Source organism: Lactuca serriola, chromosome 9 (genome assembly GCF_051521515.1).
Source record: "Lactuca serriola cultivar US96UC23 chromosome 9, Lser_US96UC23_V15, whole genome shotgun sequence".
NCBI lineage: Eukaryota > Viridiplantae > Streptophyta > Magnoliopsida > Asterales > Asteraceae > Lactuca > Lactuca serriola.
The window spans coordinates 118,687,522-118,695,624 of NC_136416.1; positions in this window are offsets into that span (position 1 = coordinate 118,687,522).

An 8,103-nucleotide genomic window follows, 5' to 3' on the forward strand; every position below is an offset into this window, starting at 1 on the left:
TTTATTTTTGCGAGATCTATCCAAAAACGCAAAAATATTTCGAAAATAAGATCAAATAATGTTCCAAATAGAGTTTACGGCCCAAGAACTTGGTGTTTACGGCCGTAAGCTTGGACCGTAAACACAGAATATTCGATATTTGGATGAAACAATAAACCTTTTGACTGATACAACTTGGCTCTGATACCAATTGTAAGTCCCTAATCTGCCCGTGTATCAGTCAGATCCGTTTGATGGTGCGGAATCTCAATCAAACGGATGATGTTAGATCAAATAGAAAAGAATAAGAAGAAGAATATGATGAATCTATGTATGAATTGATTAGAATTATGATCCGGATATAAAAGATTCACACACACAATTTCTCTCTCTGGTCGTAAACTCTCTAGGGTTTCATCAATCTCTACTCCTCACCCTAACACTTCTATTTATACAACGGAACATGGGCCGGAAACAAATGGGCCGTAAATAAGTTTACGGCCGTAAACTCAGCCGTAAACATGACCAAAAACTCCACAATTATTACACAAAAATATAATTGCCCAGAAAAGTAAAGTATAAACCATATTTTGACCCAACATGGTCTATCGCCAAAATGAAAGAAAAAAACGAAGGTGGCTTACGCTGTTGGGTGACTGTTACAGTGAGGGGGCTGCTCTGGTGGCCTCCTTGGTTTTTCTCCTTCTATTTCATTGAGAAAACATGAGGGATAGGGGAAAGAAACACCGAAGTAGCAGCTGAGTAAAGCGACGATCCTCAGGGGTATAACGTCATTTTAAGCTTTTTTGGACTAAAATAGTATTTGAAAATTAAAAAAATATATATATAAAAAAGAAAGTAAAAGGGTATAACCGTCATTTTAAGTTTTTTGGACTAAAAACACAAAAAAAAAAAAAAAAAAAAACTTTTATTTTGGACCTTCTATGCAAATGAAAAACTTTTTGGACTCTATCCCAAATTTTTTTGAATACCATAGTAACCATTCTTGCAGTTTTGTAAAAAAAAAAAAAAATCATATACCGTATGTTTTTGTTAAGGTCATTAAACATTTTCTTTTTGCTATCTAACATCATCTTCCATCAAATTTATTTTTCTACAACAAAATTCAAAATGGTGTAAATTAATATAGATTGCCAAAAACGCCATTATTAGTTTTTCACAAATTTATTTACAATTTTTTTTGTTGTAATAACTTTATAAAATAAATTATTATAAATTATAACCAAATAATTATTTACTTATTATTAACTAATATGAATTGAATATATCATATAATAAGGTTAATGTCACTCTTGCCCTATAAACTAATGGGTTCTGGTTTATAAAAGGTTCCTCATATTATTTTTTTGCTTTCTAGATGCATGAACTCGACTTTTCCATATTAAAAAGATTATTATTCATAATGTGAAGGGGTTAGCCATGGATTTTCTATTAAAATAATATTTTTTTAATTAAAATCAAAAAACAAAAATAAAACTGAAAACATATCTTGAACATTTTCATTTTTAGCCTCGTTTTCAACCGAACCACCATGAATGCCGATGGAGACTTTATTAAATCTTTCTTCTTCATAACTTTAAATCCAACGAAAGAACATATCTAATCAGAAACTCCACGGAAAGATTCATGTTATAATCAAATTGAATCGTTAGGTTTAAAAAGAAGTTGATTCTTCTTCGTGCATAAGAAAAGTGTTTGTACCACACGCTCACCAAGTTGTAGCTTATTTATGTTTGTCAATGTCATTTGTGTCAAATAAAACACAAGATCGAACTGATTCCAAAAAAATTTCAGAAAAAACGAATATCGAAGAGTTTAAGCAAGTAAAAAGCACAAGTTTTTGCTAGATAAGAGTACAAACTTATAACAAATTTTGATTTACTTTGGTTGGGATATGGAGAATCTCAGACGCATTCTTAAAGGTGGTATTGAGCAGACACAGTGGGATGATTTATCTTCCTTGTTGCAGGGTCTTCAATTGGTGTCTCGTCTGGATAGATTAGGATGAATTCCTGATGTGTCGGATATTTTTTTAGTTTCTTCATCCAAATCTTATCTAGAAGATGATATGTTGTTCTTGGAGGTATAAAGACTCAGTGGAATAATTGGGTTCCCATCAAACTCAATATTCTTATTTGGAGAATTCCAATTCAATGTATCCCCACTAGAGAGAGACTAGTGCATAGAGGTATCATGGTAATTCAAATTCAATGTGTCCCCACTAAAGAGAGACATTAAGGGTTTGCTCCCTTAATGTCGATTCAGCGGATCATCTCTTTGCTACATGTAACGAGTTGGTAGATATTTGGACGTTTAATTACTATTTGGTGGGATATACATACTCCAGTTCAGAAGTTAGTGAAATCTTTCATTTATTGTCCAAACTCAGCTCACCTCATGGATGGCGAATGGACGGTTTTAGAAGCGGCGATTTTTACTACATTTTGGTATTTGTAGAATTTGTGCAATTCCAATGTCTTCAGCACAGTTATTCCTAGAAAATCTAGTATTTTTGATGAAATTGTTGATATGGCTTTCTTATGGATTTCGAATATGTGTAGCAAAATAAAGTTAGTATGTTCTAATTAGCTTCATAATCGTACTTCTACTACTTTTTTGATGTAATTGTTCTTTCTAGCTCCTTGCTAGTTTTTAATAAAATCTCCACCATTAAAAATATGCTTTACTTTGAAGGTTTTGATGGGTTTCCAGTTCTAAGAATTGAAGAAAGTGGAAGATTGAGAAGAGAATCAAAACTATCGATTTCTGAAGGGACATCAGCGTTCCTATTTAACCAAAGTGGTCGCATCAGTGTTCCAATCTCTTTGAAACTTGACCTAATGTATGATCGGTGCAAAATTGAAATCAGAGAACATTCTAATCCAGTGCATGTTCCACCATTGTTCAGTATAATATTGCTTCTTTTTTGTTCTGAAAACATTTTTTCCCTTTGATTTAAATATGAAACCTCATGTAGATTACGTCCGTTGTGATTCTATTGATCAGAATTGATGAGAACCAAAGAGGTGCAACTTTTGAAACCCTTGATTGGAATCGATAAGAATTGAAGAGGTGCAACCTGTTCGGAAAAAACGGAAGAAAAAACATAGAAGCCACGGTCCTTTTTTAGCATCATCCATGGAAAAGAGAATAGAAAGGAGATGTGTGTGTGTGTGTGCGAGAGAGAAGATAATGCTTTGGCTCGGGTGAAACTATGAGTTTGTATTTTTTTCTCGTTAATTTCTTTTTTCTTACTAAAGAAAAGCCATGTTATCCATGGGCACGATGTATTATAAGTTGTAGGTCCCTTTTTTAATCAATAAAAATGAAGTTTATACTTTTAGAAAACCAAAAAATAACGTAAATGACCTTTTAAACACAAATTGATTCATTCATAGGGCTATAATGACATTAACCATAATATAATATTATAATTAACAATTATTACATTTATAATCTACTTAGCCATCTCTTTATAAACTAGCAAATGTTGTGATATACTATTCATTTACATTAAAATTGTGCAAGAAATAAGGTGGGGTTTGTAACATCCGGATATCCAGATATGGGAATTTGAGTATTTATATTGGGGAATGAGGAGACTCGACGAGTTGACGCCTCAACTCGTCGAGTAGGATCGCGTTTTGGGGACCAGTTTAATGAAGGGACTCGACGAGTCGGGTATTTGGACTCGCCGAGTCGGCGCTGTCAAGGAAAACCCTAATTGTCCGGGTTTGGGACCTATTTAAAGGCCCTTATGGCCTTCAGTGGCGGCCACCTACACCTTTGAGAGAATCCTATCGAACCAGAGAGCTGAGAGAGTGAAGAAGAGCCATTTTGGAGCATTCTTGAGGTGGTTGAGCAATGGAGTAGTCATTTCCAGCAAAGGGAGGTCAAGGGGGTGTCGATTCAGAGCTTCTGAGCTTGCATCTTCACCATTGAGGTATCAAATTGTTCTCCCTTTTCTGTTTTGGGTAAGATTGGTGATTTTAGGGTTTTCTAGCTTCTTTTATGGCTTGATTTGTGGAGTATAGTGTCCCATTGAGTGTGAAGCCATAGATCTGGACCCAAAGAGGTCCAAAGAGTCCCTTCCATCCTGCTTTATGCATTCTATTTGGAGTTTTGAGCTAGGGTTGTTATGTAATGGAGGGTTTCACCCAAATGAGCTTGTAGAACCTTGCATGAGTGCCTAAGGTTCGACCTTTTCGTGGTTATTGGCTTTGAGGGAGTTAGATCTATGGTTTGGTGAAGCAGATCTGACCTCAGAAGGTCAGATGAGGGTTGTCATGGGAGCAACTCGCCGAGTCCATAGGCAAACTCGACGAGTCGAGTCGGGGTTGACCCGCGTTTCGTTGCCGAGTAACTCGACGAGTGGAGAGGGAACTCGTCGTGTCTAAGAGGTTTAAAAAGGATTTAGAGAACCCGCATGGACTCGCCGAGTCACTCTTGTGTACTCGCCGAGTCTGGTCAGTGTTGACCGTTGACTTGAGTTGTCTTATGTTGACTTTGGGAGTTTTGGTCAACAGAGGTAATAGAGGTTAGGGAGGGGTAAAATGGTCTTTTACCCATTACCTGACTATAGAGGGAAAGAGTAACCGCCGGTTAATTAGATTTGGGACTTCGAGTACTAATTAGAGATATTTGCCTTATGTGTTAGGCGGTGGCAAGTCCGAGGTTCGCATGTGCAGATAATTGCTTTCTGATTTCCAGGTGAGTCTTCTCACTATACTTTACCTTGAGTAGGTAACCAGAGTTATGTGACAGAGTATTTGTATGTTGTGTATGATACGTGTTGTACTGCATTATTTCTATGTGATTTATGTTGTGCATGTTTACAGAGTTAGAACCGAAAGGTTCCCAGAGTTAGAACCGGAAGGCTCACAGAGTAGGGTCCACGGACCCACAGAGTTATAGCCTCGAGTGGCTAATATGTGTTATGTGTGGTATTTTGGGGAACTCACTAAGCTTCGTGCTTACAGTGTTTTGTGTTATGTGTTTCAGGTTTCTCTCAGGATCACGGGACGTCACCGGCTCGATTGTACACACCCGAGAAAGAGTCAAGTTTTGAGGATCCTAGTTTATTATGCAAGTGAAAATGGAATTATGTTTTGTAATTCGATTATGAATGAGATTTTAAGAAAAGTGTTTTTAAGAATTAAACGATTATTTTTAAATGAAAATTTGTTTTGAAATTTTCGGTGTTACAAGTTGGTATCAGAGCCTTGGTTTGAGGGATTCGGATGCGCCTTCGGGTAAATCTGGACTCAAACTGAGGAAGTAAGAAACGTTTTCAAAGAAATAATTTTCTAAAGAGAATAAGAGTTCAAAGAGAAAGCGAGAAAGAGCAGTGTGTACAATCAGCCAGAGCTCGAACGGTGATTTCCCAAAATACCCTTACTTTTGTGTTATGAGATATTTATGATGCACTTTATGAGATATTATTGCATGCTAGAGACAGGCTAGGTATTCCATATCTTAGGACTAGAGTGGCCTGATTTGTGATGCCTTAGCCTAGGAATTGCTGTTATATGCGATGTGCTTTTGAGTATGTGATGAGTGAGAATATTTAGTTGGAATCCTTTAGGGGATTTGAGTAGAGGAGTAATCTAGGGGAGATACCTAGATAAGTACCGTGGTACTTAGAGAAAGAATAGTTAGAACCCGCGAGGGGAAGAATTGCAGAGTTCGGTGGTACTTTCGAGGATGAGCAGAGCAAGCGGAGTTATCACCCAGAGTGAGTCATATATATTCTTCGATGCTCGAATGTTGCTTGCTTCGTGCTCTGTGGAACTCTTGATGATGGGAGTTAGCTACCAAGCGAATATGACGATATTCAGGAGGTAGATGGTTGGCATCATTAGGAGCTCTTTAGCAGCTGATGGCAGAGAAGTGTGGGAATCTAGGAAGAGCCTAGGGAGTGACCTTAGCCAGATGAGTGCGCTGGCAGAGTAGAGAATTTCGCTGGGGAGCGAGCGCGCGACGGAATTGGTGAATGAGAAGGTCGAGCAGCTACTTAGGAGCTCCGGGATAGTCCGTGTGGAAAGTATGGGTAGATGTGGCAGGTAGTATGGGCCCGTACTACTGAAAGCAGAGGACCCATACTTGATACAGGGAGTATTCTGAAGGTTCTAATGAGCGGATGGAGGAGTGATGTTATGGTTCAAGTACCATACATCGGAGCGGATTGAGGAGTGATGTTATGGTTTGAGTAGCATACATCAGAGCGGATTGAGGAGTGATGTTATGGTTCGAGTACCATACATCGGAGCAGATTGAGGAGTGATGTTATGGTTCGAGTACCATACATCGGAGCGGATTAAGGAGTGATGTTATGGTTCGAGTACCATACATCGGAGCAGATTGAGGAGTGATGTTATGGTTCGAGTACCATACATCGGAGCGGATTGAGGAGTGATGTTATGGTTCGAGTACCATACATCAGAGTAGATTGAGGAGTGATGTTATGGTTCGAGTACCATACATCAGAGCGGATTAAGGAGTGATGTTATGGTTCGAGTACCATACATCGGAGCGGATTGAGAAGTGATGTTATGGTTCGAGTACCATAAATCGGAGCGGATGAAGGAATGATGTTATGGTTCGAGTACCATACATAGGAGCAGATGGAGGAGTGATGCTATGGTTCGGGTACCATACATCGGAGCATATTGAGAAGAGATGTCATGGGATGAGTACCATGGTTCGTAGTGAATGATGCTTGTGGTTCTCCGGTAATCCGGTCACGATTGATGAGGTAGAGATTGGACGCTATGGGTTTTAGGCCTGTGGGCCATGATTGAGTTCGAAGAGGCGTCCCTTGAGAGGGAGGTCGAGAGCCTTTCAGAGTATTTTGGTAAGGAGTCAGAGGGAGGGGAGAATTTCGGTCTGAGTTGAGCAATCAGTCGATAGAGGAGATGTCACCTTCTATGACCTGGGTGGTGCTATTTATGTTCGTGTGCAAAACATGAGAGGCATGATGTTTAAGTTTTGGGTTTGGGGGTAAACCCTGCAGGTTGTCATTGATGATGATTTTCCATCAGAGTATCAGGTAGCATGTGTGCCGCGAGGCAGTGATTTACCATGAGCAGATAGTTAGTTGGGACTGAGATAGTCGAGGACCACGTTACACCTATTTGAGTATAGTAGGGCATATTATAGAGGTATCAGTGTGGTGTCTAGTCGAGTTAATCAGTGCAGTGGTTTTTCTATCTATGTTGGGTATTGAATATGGGAGTGGGTCCCTGTTCTTGGGATGATCCATGTGTTGGAACGTCGGTTGATGAGTCGAGGTGGGGGAGTATGATGATTTTGTGGTCCAGTCTATGAGTCAGTGATGTTATTGGACAGTTGGGTTGTTTGGTATTGGATTGGTACGAGACTTGGAATGACTAGAGGCAGCCGTGACGAGAAGTTCTTGAGGATTTCATCTGAGGTTCAGAGTTATGAGATCGATTGATTTCCTTAAAGGGGATTATCGGGCGTTGCGTAGCACTTTCCAGGGGCAGGTGCGTTATTGCTGGTGAAAATAGTACGTGAGGTTGTTGATGTGTCAGATAGTGATGGTTCGAACCCTAAGTGGGGGAGAACCGGGTGGTTTATTGAGAGAACCAGAGATTTGTGCAAGAGCGGTTAGGGGTTGGATACAGAAACCTACGGCTTGAATTCATGAGATCAGGGTCATTGGTGATCAAGGAAAGGTGCAGGGCGAGATAATGCATGTGGTATATGTCTGAGAGAAGGATGGGTATCCCCACGACAGGTGGTCAATGGTCAGGAATCTGGTGGTGGTCAGAGTCGTTTCAAGTGGAAGACTCGTAATGATGGTATGGGCAGTTGAGAGCTTCTGGGTTGAAATATGAGTAGAAGATTGTCGAGTAGCCAACTCCCGGGCTGGGATGTGTATTCTTGCTTGGATTTTGAGCAGTAGTGGAAAGGGTTTCGGAGGATCATCAGTGTGTTCTGAAGGGTTAGCGCCTTCATTGTATTCCAATTGAGTGTTTGGCTGCACTGAAGTTGCGCATTGAGTGAAATACAAAATTATTATGGGATTCAGAGGAAATGTATTGTTGTATGTGTATGGTGTTGGGAGTAAGGGAATCAGTG